Genomic DNA, 21989 nt, shown 5'->3' with positions numbered 1-21989 from the left:
ACTATCATATTGCAGCTGGGAGTGTGCACTTTCAGCCCATATTATATATATAATTGTATTTCTGAACATGTTTTTGTAAACAGCTAAAATAACAAAACTTGTGTCACTGTCCAAATGTTTCTGGCCCTAACTGTATCTTGAACCATTCGATTTCTTCACACCTGGTTTGCACTGTAGCTTCCTGATCATCGTAGAGTGACTTGATTAACCAAATCACGTGTGCCAAAACATTGCTTCGCCCAGCGCTTCCCTAGGATTATCATGCTCAACACAATAAAAAGCCTTGATATATTAAACTAGATGGCAGCCCGATTCTAAAGAATCGGGAGTCTAGAATCCATATATACTTTATTTATTCAAATGTAAGAATAATACAATTAATAAATAATAGTAAGAAAGAACAAAAAATGGCTGCACTCACCAGCTCTTGACAATTCTTGTTACTTAAGGTACAGTTACACAGGATCCATGAACATGCTTATGAGGGGAGGGATGAAAGACATCAGACGACAACTTTGCGTGTTGTGGCAAATGCCACAACAACGGTTCTTTGCGAAAATAGCCAGTTAATAATAGGCAATAGTTCTTTGCAGGAATGCAGATATTAATAAATAGGCAGTTTATATTGCAGAGAAATTGCTGGGCAATAATGGACAATGTCCTTATGTGGCAAATAATAGAGCAATATACCCAATGTGGCAAAGAAGAGGTTAATAAACGGCAGTCTCTCAGTATAACAGTCAGTGAATAATAGGCAGTATATGGAGAAAACACCAAACAAAAGTTCAAAATTGGTGTGAAAATGTCACTGAACCACTTCACAACTAAATATATATAGTTTTGGTAAATGGTATTATCATTTTTTTGACGAAATTCGGCAGGAGCTTGAAGAGCAACGTCACTGGGCCCGCCTCCACGCAGTAGAAACTTGCTGTGAGGTAAAAATTAAAAAATCACACCAAAATGGCGGGCGGAGTGTGTCACAGTACGGCACGTTTCTGATTGGTCGCTCGCAGCAGGCGGCAACCAATCAGACACTGGACACTGTTGACGTCACTTATCTCCGGACATTAGCTCCGGACATTAGCTCCGGACATTAGCTCCGGACATTAGCTCCGGACAAAGCCACGGAAGTTGGCACAAATTGCAGGAAGTAGTATTCTAGGCAATTATATATTAGATGAAGCACACGTAGAGCCTCTTATGGTACTCCCTCGTCTTTTCTATGATCCATCTCAGGTTTACAATATGATCATGGGTCCTCATGAAATCAGGTTGGGTGTTAAGGAGTTCTCTATCACGGATGTTACCCAAACGCTTCTGAATTAATTTTAGAAACAGTTTGCAGGTATGGAGGATGAAGACGATTGTTCTATAGTTGGCACAGTCCCTGTCATTGACCTTCTTCGTCACTGATCTGAAAACTGATTTTTCCAGACCTTTGGCCATGTGTATGTCCTCCAGATCTTCTGGCATAGTGCTGTCAGTGTGGGTCTTTGGTCTAGTTTGAGCAGTGATATCATCAATGTCAGGTGCTTTGTTGAATGGCAGCTGCCTCAGTGCCCAATCCACTTCACTTTCCAATATGTGTAATTTTGGTTCCTTTTAGACTGATGGTCATTGCTGGTGCTAGCATATAGTTTTGCTGTGTATTACTTCCATATCTGCTTGATGTCCTCTTGGTCGCTAATTTAATTCCCATCACGTTCTTGATTGGTTGTTTTGCGTGCCAAGAAAGGCTGCTTCTTCCCTTTTGTCATTATGGCAAATAATATGCAAAAAGATAAAAAAATGCCACTGTAGGATATGTACACCACCAATGTTATAATAAAAGGAAAAATTTTTAATAACATTTGAAGGTTAAAAAATAATTAAAACCATTGTGGTCCCCCCCATGCAATCTACATACCACATTGGTAACAGTTGATGGGCCCTAGAAGATACATGCCCCTAATGCATCAAACATGACAATAAATACAGCAGCATAATTAAAATAGAAATAATTATCAAAATCCTAGTATGTGGTAGACACAATACTTATCCCTTTAAATATACAGTATGTATCACAATGTTATAAAGTAGACCAGGCAACACACGCAAATGAATGAATGACACCAGGCAAACACATGTCACAGCAATGCCTATACTGCTGGGCAAAAGACTAGCCCTAGGGTGCAAGCTAAATAACTAGGTGCTGCAATCGCACCTCGCTGAACCTCCAACATGGGCCCTGCATGAGAGAAACAAGTGGCCACCTGGAACCCATCCTAGATGGGGAGCAAGGGAGAAGAGGAGCAAGGGGGGGAGGAGAACATTACCCCACGCGTATCGCCGTCAACAGAACAGCTTCGTCAGGGGTGATGTGATACATATATTTTTATTTCTATTTTAATCATGCTGCTGTATTTATTGTCATGTTTGATGCATTAGGGGCATGTATCTTCTAGGGCCCATCAACTGTTACCAATGTAATATGTACATTGCATGGGGGGGGACCCACATGGCTTTAATTAGGTTTTTAGCTTCAATTGTTAATAAAGTTTTTGTGTTATTATAACATTGGTGGTGTGCATATCCTACAGTGGTTCTTTTGTCAATTTTTGCATGTTCCAGGTTCTCCACTGATATTGCACCCCGTTCCTCATAATATTTATAATTATTGGGTAGTGCACCTTGTTCTTGTTTTTTTATTATGGCAAATAATTCCATTTTGTGACCTCCATTATAGACCTTTTCTCTTTGGAAATCAGCATTGAGTCGCCTTGCCTCATTCAAGCTACCTGAAGCCTTGGCTTCTCTCCACTTACTAGCGATCCGGAGGGTGAATGCAGTTAACCAATTCCTACCACATATTGGCTTTTTGTATGGCACATGCTCTTGAGCAGTTTCAGTAATGATTCCTTCTTCCTCTACTCACAATTCTTCTGGGCCCCCTTCTTGCCTAAGCAGGTTGAACCTGTTACTTTGATTGTATACTGCGGAGGGATCTTACTGACATCAATCTTTCTCTGCATGGCTATATGCTTCATCTTGCTTAGTTGGACACTGATTTTGGCTACTAGGAGTTGGTGATCAGACCCATCATCTGCGCTTGGTAGTGTTTTTGCAGAGAAAATTGATCCCTTCTATTTTTGTTGATAAGAGAGAATGTAGTCAATCTGGTTGCAATGCTGTCCATTTGAAGATTTCCACGCTTGGAGGCATCACTTCGGCTGGGTGAACTATGTGGTGGTGATTCTAAGCTTGTTCTCATGGCATAACTGCACAAGGTAGTCCCCAGCTTCATTCCTCTTCCCTAAGCCATATCTGACCATCATTCATGCATCCTCTTCTTCTCCAACTTTGACATTGAAGTCACCTATAATGTAGGGAATATCCTTCTTGGGGTTCCGTTGAGTGTACCCTGGACCTGTGCGTAGAAGTCCTAAATGTCCTGCTCTAATGCACCTGCTGTTGGTGCATAGACTTAGATAATAGTCACATTCAGGTTTCCCTCTGATGTGGATGGACATGATCACATAACTGATCTACTAGGGGGAGGGGGTCTGTATGCAACTTGCAATCCTTTTGTTGGTGACAGTGGCAGCTCTTCTTTTTGTCTTGTGAGATTATTAAATGGCATAGTTGTCTGAGCTGAAATCCTCCAATGTCATTCACTGACTTCCACTAGGTCCGCATTCGCCCTTTCCATTTCCCTCTTGATAATGTCCAGCTTTCCAATTTTTATCCCCCTCATGTTCTGATGGTATTTTGTTCTTTGCAGCTCAAGTAGCTCTACATGAGTAATTGGGCCACCATGTGGATTTCCCATCCATATCCTGATTATTTCGGATCTAGCCTTGGGTCCCTATTTGAGCACCAGATTTGAAGCATACTGATTCTGATCCATAGAGTTTCATGGTGAAAATTTTATGAGGTAGATCATCAAATCTTTCCCCAACCTATAGCACATTAGCACACAGCCAATACATCTGGTATGAAATGTTTTGCTAACCTTCACTTTTACTTTCAGCCAGATATTGAAAGGGAGGGGGAACGTTTCTTAATATACTAAATGTAGAAAACTGACGCATGGATATAAGAGAATTTTCTGCTGTATTTTGGGGCATGCTCACTGTCGAGGGGACACCGGAGGGGTCAGTCAGAATCCCACCGCTGCCACCAATTTGATCACAGCCAGAGGAGTTGTATCCCATATCCACTCGCTGTTATCTTTGGAGTTCTGTGCTGCCCCCCTATCATCCAGACAATTACGCAATTGAGCTACGATCCATGGAGGAGGCCACAGGCTGTTTTCACGAATACCCTGCAGTAAATAAATAAACCGCAATTGTGCATGAAAATAATATAGGGTACTTAGTTAACATGTTTTTTGATTAAAAAAAAAAATGCAAAAGCCATCCCACCACTCCCACGAATAGGTCGGTTATTGAGAAACTAACAGTGAGCGTATGGTATGGTATATGGTATATAGTCCTCCAATTCTAACGCATGGAATATGTGTACAAACCTCTGATACACTCACTGCAAACTCCATGATAACTGCAGACTACTCGCTGCCACCAGTCTTTTATAGAGGTCTGGTTCAGGTTCTGGTAGCATATGGCTTCGGGGTGCGGGTTACAGATCAAAAGGAACAGAACTATTAAATTTTATATTTAATCCAAAAAATACAATTTTAAAAAATTTACAAAGGGGAATCACAGAGATGATTCAGCTTAGTGGATGGAAGCAATCCGACTGAAAATGCTCATTAATGGGTTCAAGCCTACACTGGTGTGTATCTTTCTCGGCATTGAACACAGATCATACTTTGTCTTGACCATTTATCAGTACCTGAGTTAACTCCCTTCCTAAATGCCCACGTGATGACCTCACGTGGGCCGGGTTGTGGGATGTCCTCAGCCCTTCAGGATTTTATTACATTTTTAACTTATGAGATAACTTCACTTCTGATGATCGCAGAAGTTCGAGATCACCAATATATGTTTTATATGGATTTTACTGTTACCCAGAGACCAAACATGACTTTTGTCATTTATCTGGCCACTATGGATTTGGGGCTCATAGTCAGGTGTTACTGTTATGAAAATGCACGCATCTTCTTCTCTGTTTAGACCTGAAGCTGAAAATGTATGTTCCATCACTATCGGATATAAACAAACTCCAATATTCAGAATTTTCTTTCAGACACAGCCATCTATTGTAAATATATAATGTTTCCTCTGAGAGAACCTAGGTGTCATTTAAATTCAGGATGCAGTTCCTGGAGACAAAAGAGGCTCTTCCATGTATCTGTCTATGTGTAAACACAGGTACCTGTGTTCCAACTTTTGAAAACACCTTTTCCTGCCTTAATGATTTGTCTAATATATAACTCTTTATCCTCGCACAATCCCTTTTTTCACTGCAGGGGCACTTTGTCCTAAAGGGACTGCCTTCATTTTAATTAGGATGGTTTACTTCACAACTATATACTGTATAAATTCCTACTTCCTTCTGTCCATTGTACAGCCTATTCCAAGAGGCTCATACTGTAAGCTATTTGCTTCCTCACTGGAAATCTATGTGAGAGGGAAGTAGAGAGAGGGGGTCAGTGCCCCTTCACAAGGGGCTTAGAGATTTTAATAGTTTCTATGACACTCATTGACACCTAATGCTGTAAAAAAGTTTAAAAAAATAAACAAAGGGCCGATTTTGCTCAATTTACCCTTAATTAAAAATTTGTCAGTAGGGTGACTGACAATTTTACAAGTAGAATGTGTCACATGAGATTTAGAAATTTGGCGCAAGCTTGAAAAAATTAAGCCACACATCCAAAACTGTAGTCAACATGAGAAATATGCAAAAATCACATCTATTCATACATCAAGCTATGATATATAAGGGGGCACTTACTTTTATATAGGTAGAATCATTATTGGATGTTGGTATGTTATATGATCACTGAAAAACATCTGGAAGTCAGCAAATACCTTTAGATATTCAGTATTAAAGTTGATAAAGGCGATCTTAGGACATATGAAGTCATGGCTGCTCTATATGTTACTTCTTCATTCTCACAACAGGAGGTCTTGGGTCCTATATATATATGCCCTTAGTATAGAAAATTCAACGCTCCTGGGATAAAAATGACTGGATTCTTTATTTCTGGGATACTATTTGCGGCTCTTCTTCGCCTCTAACATGGGTGAGATTGTTCCTATCTTTATTTGATGGTGAATTTACTATACTTAGGGCGTATATTTAGGACCCAAGACCTCCTTTTTATATGGAGTCATATCTATACCCACTGATATGACATTTTATGAAAAATGTAGCTGTTTACACACTATGTTTTTTGTGGGTGTTTTTTGCATCCTCAACTAGTGTGTTTTTATCGAGTATATTAAAGGTTACATTTTATTCCTACTTTTTTGCTACCAATTCTAATGAACGTCTAGAAATTATTGTTCAATACATCTATTGTGCTGATTTAATGACACGCATTCCCTACATGAATAGTGCCATACCCTGCTCATATGAGGGTCATGCAGTGCCCACATGAATAGTGCCGTACGCTGCTCATGTTAAGCATCATGCAGCGCCTGCATAAATGGTGCCATACACTACTCTTATGAAGAAACATACAGTGCCCACATACCATGGCTTGTAAAAGTATTCAACACCCCCTTAGCTTTTTACCTATTTTGATAAATTACAACTTGTGTTTAAATATTTTTTTAGCCGATTTGTGTGTGATGCATCAGCACTAGATAGTCTAAGTTGTTGACGTGAAGTGTGAAAAATATAGGCATAAATTACATTTATGGGATCAAATAAGATTTGGCATGTGCCAATATTAACCCCTTTTGCGATGAAGCCCCTAGAAATTTCTGGTGCAAGGAAGTCCACCTGTGTGCAATCTAAGTGTCACACAGTCTGTAGTATATACACCTTTTCTGAAAGACAACAGAGGCTGCAACACGATTAATGAGAGACATCACTAAGCAAACACCACCATGAAGACCAAGGAGATCTCCAAACAAGTCAGGGACAAAGTTGTTGAGAAGTTCAAGTCAGGGTTGGGTTATAAAAAATATCCAAATCTCTGATGATCTCTGGAGCACCATCAAATCCATTATCATCAAATGGAAAGAACATGGTACAACAAACCTGCCAAGAGAGGGCCGCCCACCAAAACTGTCAGCCTAGGCAAGGGCATTAATCAGAGAGGTGCACAGAGACCATAGGCCTCACTCACCCCTCACTCCTACCTAGCCATACAGTGCTAGAATACGTAGTGGCCATAGATATGATGCCAGTGGGAACATACATAATGCCACAAGTAATTATTACACATAACGCTCCGATTACCGCTCCCTGATCCCAGCACTGTCATAGAGAAAGGGTCTCAAGTTCGAAGAGTGTCCATTACCCCAATGGGACGTCCACATTACCTGTGGGAACTTTTCATTGAAGTTCATAGTAATTTATAATGTTTAATTGATGTGAGAGAAGCTGAATAAATACAGTCTCTTAGGTTGGGACTTGGGAATATTTCCTCTGTTACTGAGATGGATGGGAGCGTGGGTATTATTGAGATCAGCGCTAGTAGAGGAAGACCCCGGCTGCTGCTAAGAGGACAGACGCACTAGCGAAGACTCAGTGGCTCCTTATATGACCTCATGCGCTAATTACAGGCTACTCCCAGCACGCAACCAATGCTGACCGGCGTCTACCTATCTATAGAAGAGCGGCGGCACGAGGAACAGCGCCATTCTTGTCAATGGCCATGTCAGGTATAACAGTTGACCTGATGGACATGAGACTTATTTCCGGTAGAAAGCTGATATATTTCTCTTATGGTTTTTGGGTAGACACTATGTCATGGCCAAACACTTTTGCAGAAGCCGTAGTGCTGGCCAGCACAACGTGTTTCTGGTACTAGGTACATAGCCTGAAGAAAATCACAGTCATAACCAGGATGACGCCTCACGTCTAGGATCCCAAGAAGAGCTGCAGCAGTAGCTACACCAATAGCGTCATAGAACCAATGGTCCTCCAAATTTGACTTTGGCAAATTGGGTCTGTAGGCCTAAACATTGGTCAAAATGTATCTGGTTGGATAAAAAACCCAACCATATCATTGGTGATGGTGGTGGTGTTGGTTGTGTTCTTTCAGTGGCCCCTGGCCAATATGGGGGACCCTAGGGCAGCATAGGAGCAGGAGTCAGGGTCCCAGGCAGTACTGCTGATGGCCATTGTTTGAGCTGCATGCTGCACAGAGCAGGAAATGGGGGCCCTGAGTCTGCAATCCTCGCCCTGACCGCATGGCTGCAGCACTGAGCACCCAGCACCATGTGACCAGCTCCAGCATGTAGCCCCGGCAGCGGAAGGATATGCTACAGAGAAGAGGGAAAAACACAGCACACACTGAACCCCGCCGTGATTTCACATCATCTCCTCGTATCCTTCCGTCAGAGTGAGGCGCCCCCTACTGGAGGCTGTGTGCAGCTGTCGGCGCCGTCCTCTCGCTTTCGGCTCCAGGACAAAGAGCTTCCCGCAATCCTCAACAGCAGACGGAACCGCATCCCGGGAGCTCCCGCCAGGCCGGAAAGGTTTGTGTTTTCCCGGGCTCTCCTCGCTCCCCTCACGGACAATGAGTCCCCCCCACATGCTAATGAGCCGCTGACGCCACATCCGATCTTTCTCGGACGCCATTTTGGCCAGGGCAGGATCGTACTACCGCGGTGTATTGTCTGGAGGAGGACCCCGGCCGCCGGCTCCCGCCTCATCCTCCTCCTCATCTCCCGCCACGGCCTGCCACCCCCTTCCTGCCGGCCGGTGAGGGGGAGCCTGACAGCCGACCACCGGAGGTACGTAGGGGCCCGGGAGGAGGGGAGCGGCGCCCCGGGAGCAGGAGCCCCGGAACCAGCGTGTACCGGCGCTCCGATAGCAGGAGCCCCCCATACATAGGAGGAACATGTATACACTTGTATGTAGCCTGTGTCTCCTCACATTCAGGGGCTGTGCGCAGAGTAATATATATCATCCCCAGTATGAGGAGTGCAGTGTGTGTCTGCAGGCGGCGGACACCATGTCACATCGGGACACTACACCCCCCTCCTGTATACGGGACACTACATCCCCCCTCCTCCTGTATACGGGACACTACATCCCCCCTCTCCTGTATACGGGACACTACATCCCCCCTCTCCTGTATACGGGACACTACATCCCCCCTCTCCTGTATACGGGACACTACATCCCCCCTCTCCTGTATACGGGACACTACATCCCCCCTCTCCTGTATACGGGACACTACATCCCCCCCTCTCCTGTATACGGGACACTACATCCCCCCCTCTCCTGTATACGGGACACTACACCCCCCTCCTGTATACGGGACACTACATCCCCCCCTCCTCCTGTATACGGGACACTACATCCCCCCCTCCTCCTGTATACGGAACACTACATCCCCCCCCTCTCCTGTATACGGGACACTACATCACCCCCCTCCTGTATACGGGACACTACATCCCCCCCCCCTCCTCCTGTATACGGGACACTACATCCCCCCCCTCCTCCTGTATACGGGAAACTACATCCCCCCCCTCCTCCTGTATACGGGACACTACATCCCCCCCCCTCCTCCTGTATACGGGACACTACATCCCCCCCCCTCCTGTATACGGGACACTACAACCCCCCCCTCCTGTATATGGGACACTACACCCCCCTCCTGTATACGGGACACTACATCCCCCCCTCTCCTGTATACGGGACACTACATCCCCCCTCTCCTGTATACGGGACACTACATCACCCCCCTCCTGTATACGGGACACTACATCCCCCCCCCTCCTCCTGTATACGGGACACTACATCCCCCCCCTCTCCTGTATACGGGACACTACACCCCCCTCCTGTATACGGGACACTACATCCCCCCCCCTCCTGTATACGCGACACTACATCCCCCCCCTCCTCCTGTATACGGGACACTACATCCCCCCCCCCCTCCTCCTGTATACGGGACACTACATCCCCCCCCTCCTCCTGTATACGGGACACTACATCCCCCCCCTCCTCCTGTATACGGGACACTACATCCCCCCCCTCCTCCTGTATACGGGACACTACATCCCCCCTCCTCCTGTATACGGGACACTACATCCCCCCCTCCCCTCCTGTATACGGGACACTACATCCCCCCCTCCCCTCCTGTATACGGGACACTACATCCCCCTCCCCTCCTGTATACGGGACACTACATCCCCCCCCCTCCTGTATACGCGACACTACATCCCCCCCCTCCTGTATACGGGACACTACATCCCCCCCCTCCTGTATACGGGACACTACATCCCCCCCCCCTCCTCCTGTATACGGGACACTACATCCCCCCCTCCTCCTGTATACGGGACACTACATCCCCCCCTCCTCCTGTATACGGGACACTACATCCCCCCCCTCCTCCTGTATACGGGACACTGCCTGTGTCTCCTCACATTCAGGGGCTGTGCGCAGAGTAATATATATCATCCCCAGTATGAGGAGTGCAGTGTGTGTCTGCAGGCGGCGGACACCATGTCACATCGGGACACTACACCCCCCTCCTGTATACGGGACACTACATCCCCCCCCCCTCCTGTATACGGGACACTACATCCCCCCTCTCCTGTATACGGGACACTACATCCCCCCTCTCCTGTATACGGGACACTACATCCCCCCTCTCCTGTATACGGGACACTACATCCCCCCTCTCCTGTATACGGGACACTACATCCCCCCCTCTCCTGTATACGGGACACTACACCCCCCTCCTGTATTCGGGACACTACATCTCCCCCCCCTCCTGTATACGGGACACTACATCCCCCCCCCTCCTGTATACGGGACACTACATCCCCCCCCTCTCCTGTATACGGGACACTACATCACCCCCCTCCTGTATACGGGACACTACATCCCCCCCCCTCCTCCTGTATACGGGACACTACATCCCCCCCCCTCCTCCTGTATACGGGACACTACATCCCCCCCCTCCTCCTGTATACGGGACACTACATCCCCCCCCCCCTCCTCCTGTATACGGGACACTACATCCCCCCCCTCCTGTATACGGGACACTACAACCCCCCCCTCCTGTATATGGGACACTACACCCCCCTCCTGTATACGGGACACTACATCCCCCCCCTCTCCTGTATACGGGACACTACACCCCCCTCCTGTATACGGGACACTACATCCCCCCCTCTCCTGTATACGGGACACTACACCCCCCTCCTGTATACGGGACACTACATCCCCCTCCTGTATACGCGACACTACATCCCCCCCCCTCCTCCTGTATACGGGACACTACATCCCCCCCCCCCCCCTCCTCCTGTATACGGGACACTACATCCCCCCCCTCCTCCTGTATGCGGGACACTACATCCCCCCCCCCCCTCCTCCTGTATGCGGGACACTACATCCCCCCCCCCCCTCCTCCTGTATGCGGGACACTACATCCCCAGCACCCTCCTGCACGCGGGACACTACATCCCCAGCACCCTCCTGCACGCGGGACACTACATCCCCAGCACCCTCCTGCACGCGGGACACTACATCCCCAGCACCCTCCTGCACGCGGGACACTACATCCCCAGCACCCTCCTGCACGCGGGACACTACATCCCCAGCACCCTCCTGCACGCGGGACACTACATCCCCAGCACCCTCCTGCACGCGGGACACTACATCCCCAGCACCCTCCTGCACGCGGGACACTACATCCCCAGCACCCTCCTGCACGCGGGACACTACATCCCCAGCACCCTCCTGCACGCGGGACACTACATCCCCAGCACCCTCCTGCACGCGGGACACTACATCCCCAGCACCCTCCTGCACGCGGGACACTACATCCCCAGCACCCTCCTGCACGCGGGACACTACATCCCCAGCACCCTCCTGCACGCGGGACACTACATCCCCAGCACCCTCCTGCACGCGGGACACTACATCCCCAGCACCCTCCTGCACGCGGGACACTACATCCCCAGCACCCTCCTGCACGCGGGACACTACATCCCCAGCACCCTCCTGCACGCGGGACACTACATCCCCAGCACCCTCCTGCACGCGGGACACTACATCCCCAGCACCCTCCTGCACGCGGGACACTACATCCCCAGCACCCTCCTGCACGCGGGACACTACATCCCCAGCACCCTCCTGCACGCGGGACACTACATCCCCAGCACCCTCCTGCACGCGGGACACTACATCCCCAGCACCCTCCTGCACGCGGGACACTACATCCCCAGCACCCTCCTGCACGCGGGACACTACATCCCCAGCACCCTCCTGCACGCGGGACACTACATCCCCAGCACCCTCCTGCACGCGGGACACTACATCCCCAGCACCCTCCTGCACGCGGGACACTACATCCCCAGCACCCTCCTGCACGCGGGACACTACATCCCCAGCACCCTCCTGCACGCGGGACACTACATCCCCAGCACCCTCCTGCACGCGGGACACTACATCCCCAGCACCCTCCTGCACGCGGGACACTACATCCCCAGCACCCTCCTGCACGCGGGACACTACATCCCCAGCACCCTCCTGCACGCGGGACACTACATCCCCAGCACCCTCCTGCACGCGGGACACTACATCCCCAGCACCCTCCTGCACGCGGGACACTACATCCCCAGCACCCTCCTGCACGCGGGACACTACATCCCCAGCACCCTCCTGCACGCGGGACACTACATCCCCAGCACCCTCCTGCACGCGGGACACTACATCCCCAGCACCCTCCTGCACGCGGGACACTACATCCCCAGCACCCTCCTGCACGCGGGACACTACATCCCCAGCACCCTCCTGCACGCGGGACACTACATCCCCAGCACCCTCCTGCACGCGGGACACTACATCCCCAGCACCCTCCTGCACGCGGGACACTACATCCCCAGCACCCTCCTGCACGCGGGACACTACATCCCCAGCACCCTCCTGCACGCGGGACACTACATCCCCAGCACCCTCCTGCACGCGGGACACTACATCCCCAGCACCCTCCTGCACGCGGGACACTACATCCCCAGCACCCTCCTGCACGCGGGACACTACATCCCCAGCACCCTCCTGCACGCGGGACACTACATCCCCAGCACCCTCCTGTACATGGGGGTACACAACATTACGCTGCTCCCCTATGGGGGGCATTACATTACGCTTATGCCGCTCCCCTGTAGGGTGAAGGATGACAATTCGTCGCTCGCATATGAGGGGGACACTGCATGACACTGCTCACGTTTGAGGGGACACTGCTCACGTATGAGGGGGGGGGGGGGGGACACTGTATGACACTGCTCACGTATGAGGGGACACTGCTCACGTATGAGGGGGGGACACTGCATGACACTGCTCACGTATGAGGGGACACTGCTCACGTATGAGGTGGGGACACTGCATGACACTGCTCACGTATGAGGTGGGGACACTGCATGATACTGCTCACGTATGAGGGGATACTGCTCACGTATGAGGTGGGGACACTGCATGACACTGCTCACGTATGAGGGGGGGCACACTGCATGACACTGCTCACGTATGAGGGGGGACACTGCATGACACTGCTCACGTATGAGGGGGGACACTGCATGACACTGCTCACGTATGAGGGGGGGACACTGCATGACACTGCTCACGTATGGGGGGGACACTGCATGACACTGCTCACGTATGAGGTGGGGACACTGCATGACACTGCTCACGTATGAGGTGGGGACACTGCATGACACTGCTCACGTATGAGGTGGGGACACTGCATGACACTGCTCACGTATGAGGTGGGGACACTGCATGACACTGCTCACGTATGAGGTGGGGACACTGCATGACACTGCTCACGTATGAGGTGGGGACACTGCATGACACTGCTCACGTATGAGGTGGGGACACTGCATGACACTGCTCACGTATGAGGGGGGACACTGCATGACACTGCTCACGTATGAGGGGGGACACTGCATGACACTGCTCACGTATGGGGGGGGGACACTGCATGACACTGCTCACGTAAGGGGGGGGACACTGCATGACACTGCTCACGTATGGGGGGACACTGCATGACACTGCTCACGTATGAGGGGACACTGCTCACGTATGAGGGGGGACACTGCATGACACTGCTCAGGTATGAGGGGGGACACTGCATGACACTGCTCAGGTATGAGGGGGGACAGTGCATGACACTGCTCAGGTATGAGGGGGGACAGTGCATGACACTGCTCAGGTATGAGGGGGGACACTGCATGACACTGCTCAGGTATGAGGGGGGGACACTGCATGACACTGCTCAGGTATGAGGGGGGGACACTGCATGACACTGCTCAGGTATGAGGGGGGGACACTGCATGACACTGCTCAGGTATGAGGGGGGGACACTGCATGACACTGCTCACGTATGAGGGGGGACACTGCATGACACTGCTCACGTATGAGGGGGGGACACTGCATGACACTGCTCACGTATGAGGGGGGACACTGCTCACGTATGAGGGGGGACACTGCATGACACTGCTCACGTATGAGGGGGGGACACTGCATGACACTGCTCACGTATGAGGGGGGACACTGCATGACACTGCTCACGTATGAGGGGGGGACACTGCATGACACTGCTCACGTATGAGGGGGGGACACTGCATGACACTGCTCACGTATGAGGGGGGGACACTGCTCACGTATGAGGGGGGGGACACTGCTCACGTATGAGGGGGGGACACTGCATGACACTGCTCACGTATGAGGGGGGGACACTGCATGACACTGCTCACGTATGAGGGGGGGACACTGCATGACACTGCTCACGTATGAGGGGGGACACTGCATGACACTGCTCACGTATGAGGGGGGGACACTGCATGACACTGCTCACGTATGAGGTGGGGACACTGCATGACACTGCTCACGTATGAGGGGGGGACACTGCATGACACTGCTCACGTATGAGGGGGGGACACTGCATGACACTGCTCACGTATGAGGGGGGACACTGCATGACACTGCTCACGTATGAGGGGGGGACACTGCATGACACTGCTCACGTATGAGGGGGGGGACACTGCTCACGTATGAGGGGGGACACTGCTCACGTATGAGGGGGGGGGACACTGCATGACACTGCTCACGTATGAGGGGGGGACACTGCATGACACTGCTCACGTATGAGGGGGGGACACTGCATGACACTGCTCACGTATGAGGGGGGGACACTGCATGACACTGCTCACGTATGAGGGGGGGACACTGCATGACACTGCTCACGTATGAGGGGGGGACACTGCATGACACTGCTCACGTATGAGGGGGGGACACTGCATGACACTGCTCACGTATGAGGGGGGGACACTGCATGACACTGCTCACGTATGAGGGGGGGACACTGCATGACACTGCTCACGTATGAGGGGGGGACACTGCATGACACTGCTCACGTATGAGGGGGGGACACTGCATGACACTGCTCACGTATGAGGGGGGGACACTGCATGACACTGCTCACGTATGAGGGGGGGACACTGCTCACGTATGAGGGGGGACACTGCATGACACTGCTCACGTATGAGGGGGGGGACACTGCATGACACTGCTCCTGTATAGGGGGAACTATATCGCATTGCTCCTGTTTTTGTGGGGGATATATCCAACCCCTCCTGTTGCTGTATGGGGGGCTGCACAACCTCCCACCCCTCCTGTACTGAGTATTTGGAGAGCTCCATCCCCCCCTCTGCTCCTAGATGCTGGGTGCACCCTGACCTGCCGGGTGATGGCCTTGGTCGCTGTCATCAGGTGACATTGTCATGTAAATTGTCGCACACGTGTGATTTGTAACTGGCGCAGAACTAGTTACACCGGGAAGCAATGCGGCTGCGGGCCGGGAAGGGGTTAATGCCGGGGGCGGGCCAGTCTGCTGTGAAAAGGCGCGCTCGGTGCCGGGCCATGTGTCCGTCTGCTCTCCGCCGCCGTTTGCGCGGTGCGAGCCCCTCCGCCGCCCGGGCTCCACTGCCGCCGTCACCGCTGCCCGGGCTCCGCCGCTCCCGCCGAGCGCTCGTGCAGCACGGAAAAGAACAGGCAGTAAGCGCCTCCACCCAACATGCACCGCAGCAGAGGCGCCCACAAGCCTGTAGGGGGCGCATTCTGTGCGCTGGGTAAGGCTCCGGAGTGTGGGGGAGGGGAGGCTGGAGCAGGAACTGCAGCACAGCGCCTCCTACAAGGCAGCAGAGACTGCGGAGAGGAGGGAGGCAGGCGGCCTGTCTGCCGGCCATAGTGCTCGGTGAGGGGAGCAGCGGCCCCGGTGTGGGCTGTCACTGACCCGTCTGTACTTCTCTTCCAGGAGGCCTCGCTGCACACTGGATGCATGGATGTGACCTGTCCGCCCTGGTGCTGTGTGAACACCCCCGACATCTGTGCCACTGGTTCCAGTCTTTACCTTCTTGATCTAATTTTTTTTTGAGGAGCAAAAGGTTTGTCTTTGTTCCATGCATTTAGCTTCACCATGTCATGAAATAGCAGCACCACATACTGTGGCAGCGCTGTGCAGAGAATGCTCTGGGGTGGTGGGGGATATTCAGCGCTGTCCTGCACAACTTTATTTCTCTGGTATCACAGCATTTTAGGGGAAGCCTCAGTACAACTGCTTTGTTGTGGTCACATGGAGCTGAGTTATTGTGGGGTCTCCTTGGCCTGTGGTGGTCTTCCTGCTGCTCTTTATATGTCGGGTGTCGTGAACATTGGTGTCTGATTTGTCGGATGGTGGGGGTCTTGGATCTCTCTTGTCCCAATATCCTCAGGTTGTATTCGGACTGCCCCGTTGGGTTATTTTCATTATAAGTTGGATCCTTTCATATCTGGTGACTTATTTCTGTGATTTGTCCGATATTCAAGTTTGTCATTTTGATTAAATCTCCAATTTTGTTTGTTTTTCCCCTGGATGTTTATTTTATTTTTTTCAATAAGCACTTTCATCAAGTTTGTTTAACGAATAATATGCTTAGTCCTGTTACTAAATACACAGGGGTCTTAGACTGATCAGAAAACATAACTTGTACTTGGACCTAATACTTCTTAACTTTCATGATTTCTTATAAAAGTAAAAACACAGATCAGACGCCACTGCCCTGGTTAGTGTTTATCGGTCGAATCATGCTGTAGAATGAATTCTGTTTCTACCTATAGAAAACACAACACCGCGAGGCCCAGTACACTAAAAAACATCAATGGATCCTGACCGATCCCACTAGCAGGCTTCTATTGATGAAGAAAAATAGCGTATGTAGCACAAGATTTCCTATTTCTGTCAAACATGGGTGATTGGAGGCCCATCACGGATGTGAGGCACAGTTCTGAAAGATGAACACATCCTTGTCTTTTGTTCTGGTCAGCACTCGCATATTCCTGGGCCCAGTAGCCCCAGGCTATAAAGGTCCTTATAAAAGTTTGTGCAAATCGATCTTTCAGGGCCCAGTCCCTTGGCTCCGTCTTTAGCCTGTGGCTTCTGGATGGGGGTCCTGATCTCCGCTTCCTACCTGATGTCATCCACTTCTCTTTTTTGATCAGCCAGCCAGGTGCAATCTCATCTTTTTAGTAGAACAAATGTGACGTCACACTAGGCCAGATAATCAAGAGCCGCGGATGGTGGGAGGTTCTATTAGCTACAGATTAATGTTGTGTGACTCAATTTGCACCAACTCTAGCCCTCCATACACATTAGCTGGTGATTGAACAATCACTCGGTTGATGGCAATCTTTCCCAACTGCCCCATATACAGGCACGCTTGGCTAAAGGTACCGTCACATTTAGCGACGCTGCAGCGATCTAGACAACGATCCCGATCGCTGCAGCGTCGCTGTTTGGTCGCTGGAGAGCTGTCACACAGCTCTCCAGCGACCAACGATGCCGGTCCCCGGGTAACCAGGGTAAACATCGGGTTACTAAGCGCAGGGCCGCGTTTAGTAACCCGATGTTTACCCTTGTTGGCAGCGTAAACGTAAAAAAAACAAACACTACATTCTTACCTACCGCTGTCTGTCCCCCGGCGCTGTGCTTCTCTGCACTGTCTGTGAGCGCCAGCCGGAAAGCAGAGCGGTGACATCACCGCTGTAATCTGCTTTCCGGCTGGCCGGCGCTCACAGTGCAGAGAAGCACGGCGCCGAAGGACAGACACCGGACTGTAAGTATATAGTGTTTGTTTTTTTTTACGTTTACGCTGCTAACCAGGGTAAACATCAGGTTACTAAGCGCGACCCTGCACTTAGTAACCCGATGTTTACCCTGGTTACCAGTGAATCGCTGAATCGGCGTCACACGCCGATTCAGCGATGTCTGCGGGAGTCCAGCGACGAAATAAAGTTCTGGACTTTGCGCCGACCAACGATGGCACAGCAGGATCCAGATCGCTGCTGCCTGTCAAACTGAACGATATCGCTAGCCAGGACACTGCAACGTCATGGATCGCTAGCAATATCGTTCAGTGTGAAGGTACCTTAAGCGTTTGTGTTCTGAGAGCCGCTGGCAGACATTTCTGTAGCCGGTTATCTCTGGGGAGAACAAAAGGATCAGCTGCTAAAAATTCTACTGTCTCCTGACATAAGTTGGGAGGCCCCCATAGATATGCGTGTTGGTTTGCTAGTCTGTGTATTGAAGGTCTTTAGATACTAGCTGTATATTTTTTCAGTTCAGTATGTGATCTCATGAGCATGGTCCCTGCTGTAAATAAAATGTCACCAGCTGCTGAACTTTACCAAATCATTCCTTGTGAGAGTGCAGTGGATAAGACCACATCTTTTGTAAAATTCTTCCCTTTATATTTTCCTCCTTTCTCCCACCACTCACTCACTGTTTACCATCCCCCATGGGACATGTCACCTCGATGACCAGCCTCTGCCCATCAGTGATGTCACATGACAGGCTGCTATTATAGAAGTCACATTATCATGGTATATTGTGAATGAGAGGTGGGATATCTGAGATAGGTGACTCTCCTTCAAGGCTTATTGACTCCTTCACTCCCAGGCAATTTACCTCCTCTTCTTCCATAAGCCACAGCTTTATTTTTCCATCGACAAAGATGTATGATAAAGTCTTGTAGTTTTGGATAATGTGCTGAAAAATTGGGGAGGGAAACTCCAAGTTGGGTGACATTCTGAAAAATATGCAATTACACTTTTTTTTTCTTTCTCTCCAGTGTTCATTTTATGGTAAAAATTACCTGGAGACATTTTTCCCTAGGTCAGTATGAGCACAGCAATTCCAAACATACATGCATATTTTTCTTTAAGTGGGAAAAAAAATCAAAAGTAAAAAAAAGTCTGTTTTTTGTTTTCATCTTTTGAGACACTTAATGTATTTAGTTTTCCATCAATGAGGCTATGTGAGGGCTGTTTTTTTGTGTCGGCCTGATGTTTTCATTTGTACCATATTCGGCTCCATCAGACTTTCTGCTTTCTCTCTTAGAATGACGTTTAGGGCTCATACTCAAATGTGAGAAACTCGGATGAGTCTCGCACGTCAATACCCGGCACCCAGATCGGAGCGTGCGGCCGCGTAGCAATACATGCAGCCGCACGCTCCACTCCTGAGTGCTGGGTATTGACGTGCGAGACTCATCCGAGTTTCTCGCATGTGAGTATGAGCCCTTATTGATCAAGTTGATAACTTTGTCTTGATAGAAAGAGACCTTTTTGTTGAAACACTTTCTTATATATCCTGCAATTGATCTCTTGTACTATATACCACAGTATACAGTAACAATCTGTCTCCTTTTGAAGCGACTGATGCAGGAATCAGCCACATGTGGAGGAAGCCTGCCTCCACATGTCACCACAGCAAGGATTTACAGTTGACCTGTGTGAAGGGGTTAAAATCTTTTTAAAATTTCCAAATTTCTCACTTCTAGAATATCATAGTTTAAAAGAAAGGCATAGGCCTGGATTAATTAAGAATGATGTTTTCTATCAAGCCTTAATTGAGTACCTCATATTAAATCTGGCGCCTGCTTTGGGCTTCCTTCAGAGATGTCCAGTCAGGGGCTGGTTTACATTTCTGGCATAATTTACATTATTTTTGTGTCATGAATTATGAATTTGTCATTAAGGCTTTGCCACGTCATGCTCTGCCTACCTTGATGGAGCTGAAAATCACAAAAATTTTGCACAACTTTCGAGTTGTGAAATTTTTTTTTGCTACATTTGCAGGAGTTTTACACCATAATTCTGGTGAAAATTCCTTGATGGATCAGGCCCATAAATTCAACTGGTTTATTCTCCAGCAGAATTGATCCAGAGGCAAAAACATACAGCACATGAATCATGAGGATCCTGACTACAAATATGGCAATCAGAATAAATCCCTGGATCAATGACCCATCTAGTAATCTAGTAGACAGAACTTGTACGATTATTACACTCCCTCTCGAAATCTCTCCTACAATTTATTTTCCTTCTCCCATATATGATTTGGCTATATCTATCTATCTATCTATCTAATGATAACTTTTTGATCGGTAGGGGGTCTGACCTCTGGCACCTCCACCGATCCCTAGAACAGGTCACTTTTATCCCTGTTATAATGGAGCTGCCCTGCACTTGCTTGACTGCTGCTCCATGTATTCACCATGGGACTGCTGGAACACTGCATTTGGCTTTTTCTGATTGTCTCATAGGGAATGAATAGAGCAAAACCCTGTTGTGGGGATCTCGGCAGTTGCACCCCCTCCTCTCCCACTGATTATCACTGGAATTATTCTTTACAACAATCTGCCTCCCTTGCTGTGACTAAAAAAATATTTAGATTTGAGAGTCCTCAGTGGTTGATACCTGTGTGATGTTGTGGCTAAGCATTTTTTATATTTTGCCATCCACTTGGCTCTGGCTGTTTTACCTTGCTATGACCATTTTATGGGAAAGTCAGTCTTGGCATTTTTCGGACTTAATGCTGTACTTCCTATGTTTGTCACTGACACCTTCACTAAATTAGATGTGAGTGACGTAGGCAGCTAGGCGAACACCAGGCAAGGTGGTTTATACATGAGTTCGTTTTAATTCAAGGTGTAAAAAGTCACATTACGATAGTGTCAGAAATTGGTAGGTTTGTCCAACTATCGGTAAACAAGAATTGGACATATTGGATTTCACCAGACTTTAAGCTTTATTTCTCCTGGAGATACACCATGGTATCAAAAATCCGGTGTTATTCACCAAGCCACTTAAATATAACTTTTCTAGATTGTGGCATGGTGTCTGTCATGCTGGAAAAAGTATTGTTCATCAGCTTGTTTCTGGATCACTGGGAGAAGTTGCTCTTGGAGGATGTTTTTCTCAGATGCCCTTTCAGACTATTAGGCATATGTGGAACAATGATGGCCTAGAGAAGAAAAGGTGAGCGCTACCATGTGTCCTGTGTGGTACCAAAGATAAAGCATACTGAGATCACTCGTGTGGGGGCTTTCATGCAAGAGAGTGGACTCTCAATTTTGCCCAAGAACACAGCCAGTAATAAAGAATGGTATCAAGAAATCTTCCCAGGAGCAACTTTTCCCAACTACCCTGGAGCAATTTTGTGATGAACAATGCTGGTTCCAGTAGACGGAGACTGTCATGGGACAAAAGTGACAAGTGGCTCAGAGAACAAAACATTGAAATGTTGTGTACATGTCCAAAAAACTTCCCAGATCTCATTCCCACTGAGAACCCTGTGGTCAATCCTCCAAACATTGATGAGACCAGAATGGGCGGTCATCAGTCAGGATTTGGCCAAGAAGCTGATGTCCAGCTGTGAGGCTAAAGGCCCCTTCACATTTAGCGACGCTGCAGCGATACCGACAACGATCCGGATCGCTGCAGCGTCGCTGTTTGGTCGCTGGAGAGCTGTCACACAGACCGCTCTCCAGCGACCAACTATGCCGGTAACCAGGGTAAACATCGGGTAACTA

The 21989-nt window shown here is 49.2% G+C and overlaps 1 protein-coding gene across 2 annotated transcripts in view; it reads left to right on the top strand.

The window, feature by feature from the left end:
- Positions 1-8344: 8344 nt before the first annotated feature.
- ADNP (activity dependent neuroprotector homeobox) overlaps positions 8345-21989 on the top strand; it is a 56335-nt gene continuing 42690 nt past the window's right edge. The window contains exons 1-2 of one of the 2 annotated variants that reach the window (XM_069750887.1): positions 8345-8600; positions 16394-16523. The gene's annotated coding sequence lies outside the window, so the exon portion shown is untranslated. Of the gene's footprint in view, positions 8859-16393; positions 16524-21989 lie in introns of both variants that reach the window. The other variant, XM_069750886.1, reaches the window with a different exon arrangement.

Source organism: Ranitomeya imitator, chromosome 2 (assembly GCF_032444005.1).
Source record: "Ranitomeya imitator isolate aRanImi1 chromosome 2, aRanImi1.pri, whole genome shotgun sequence".
NCBI lineage: Eukaryota > Metazoa > Chordata > Amphibia > Anura > Dendrobatidae > Ranitomeya > Ranitomeya imitator.
This window is presented reverse-complemented; position numbering and strand designations above follow the sequence as displayed.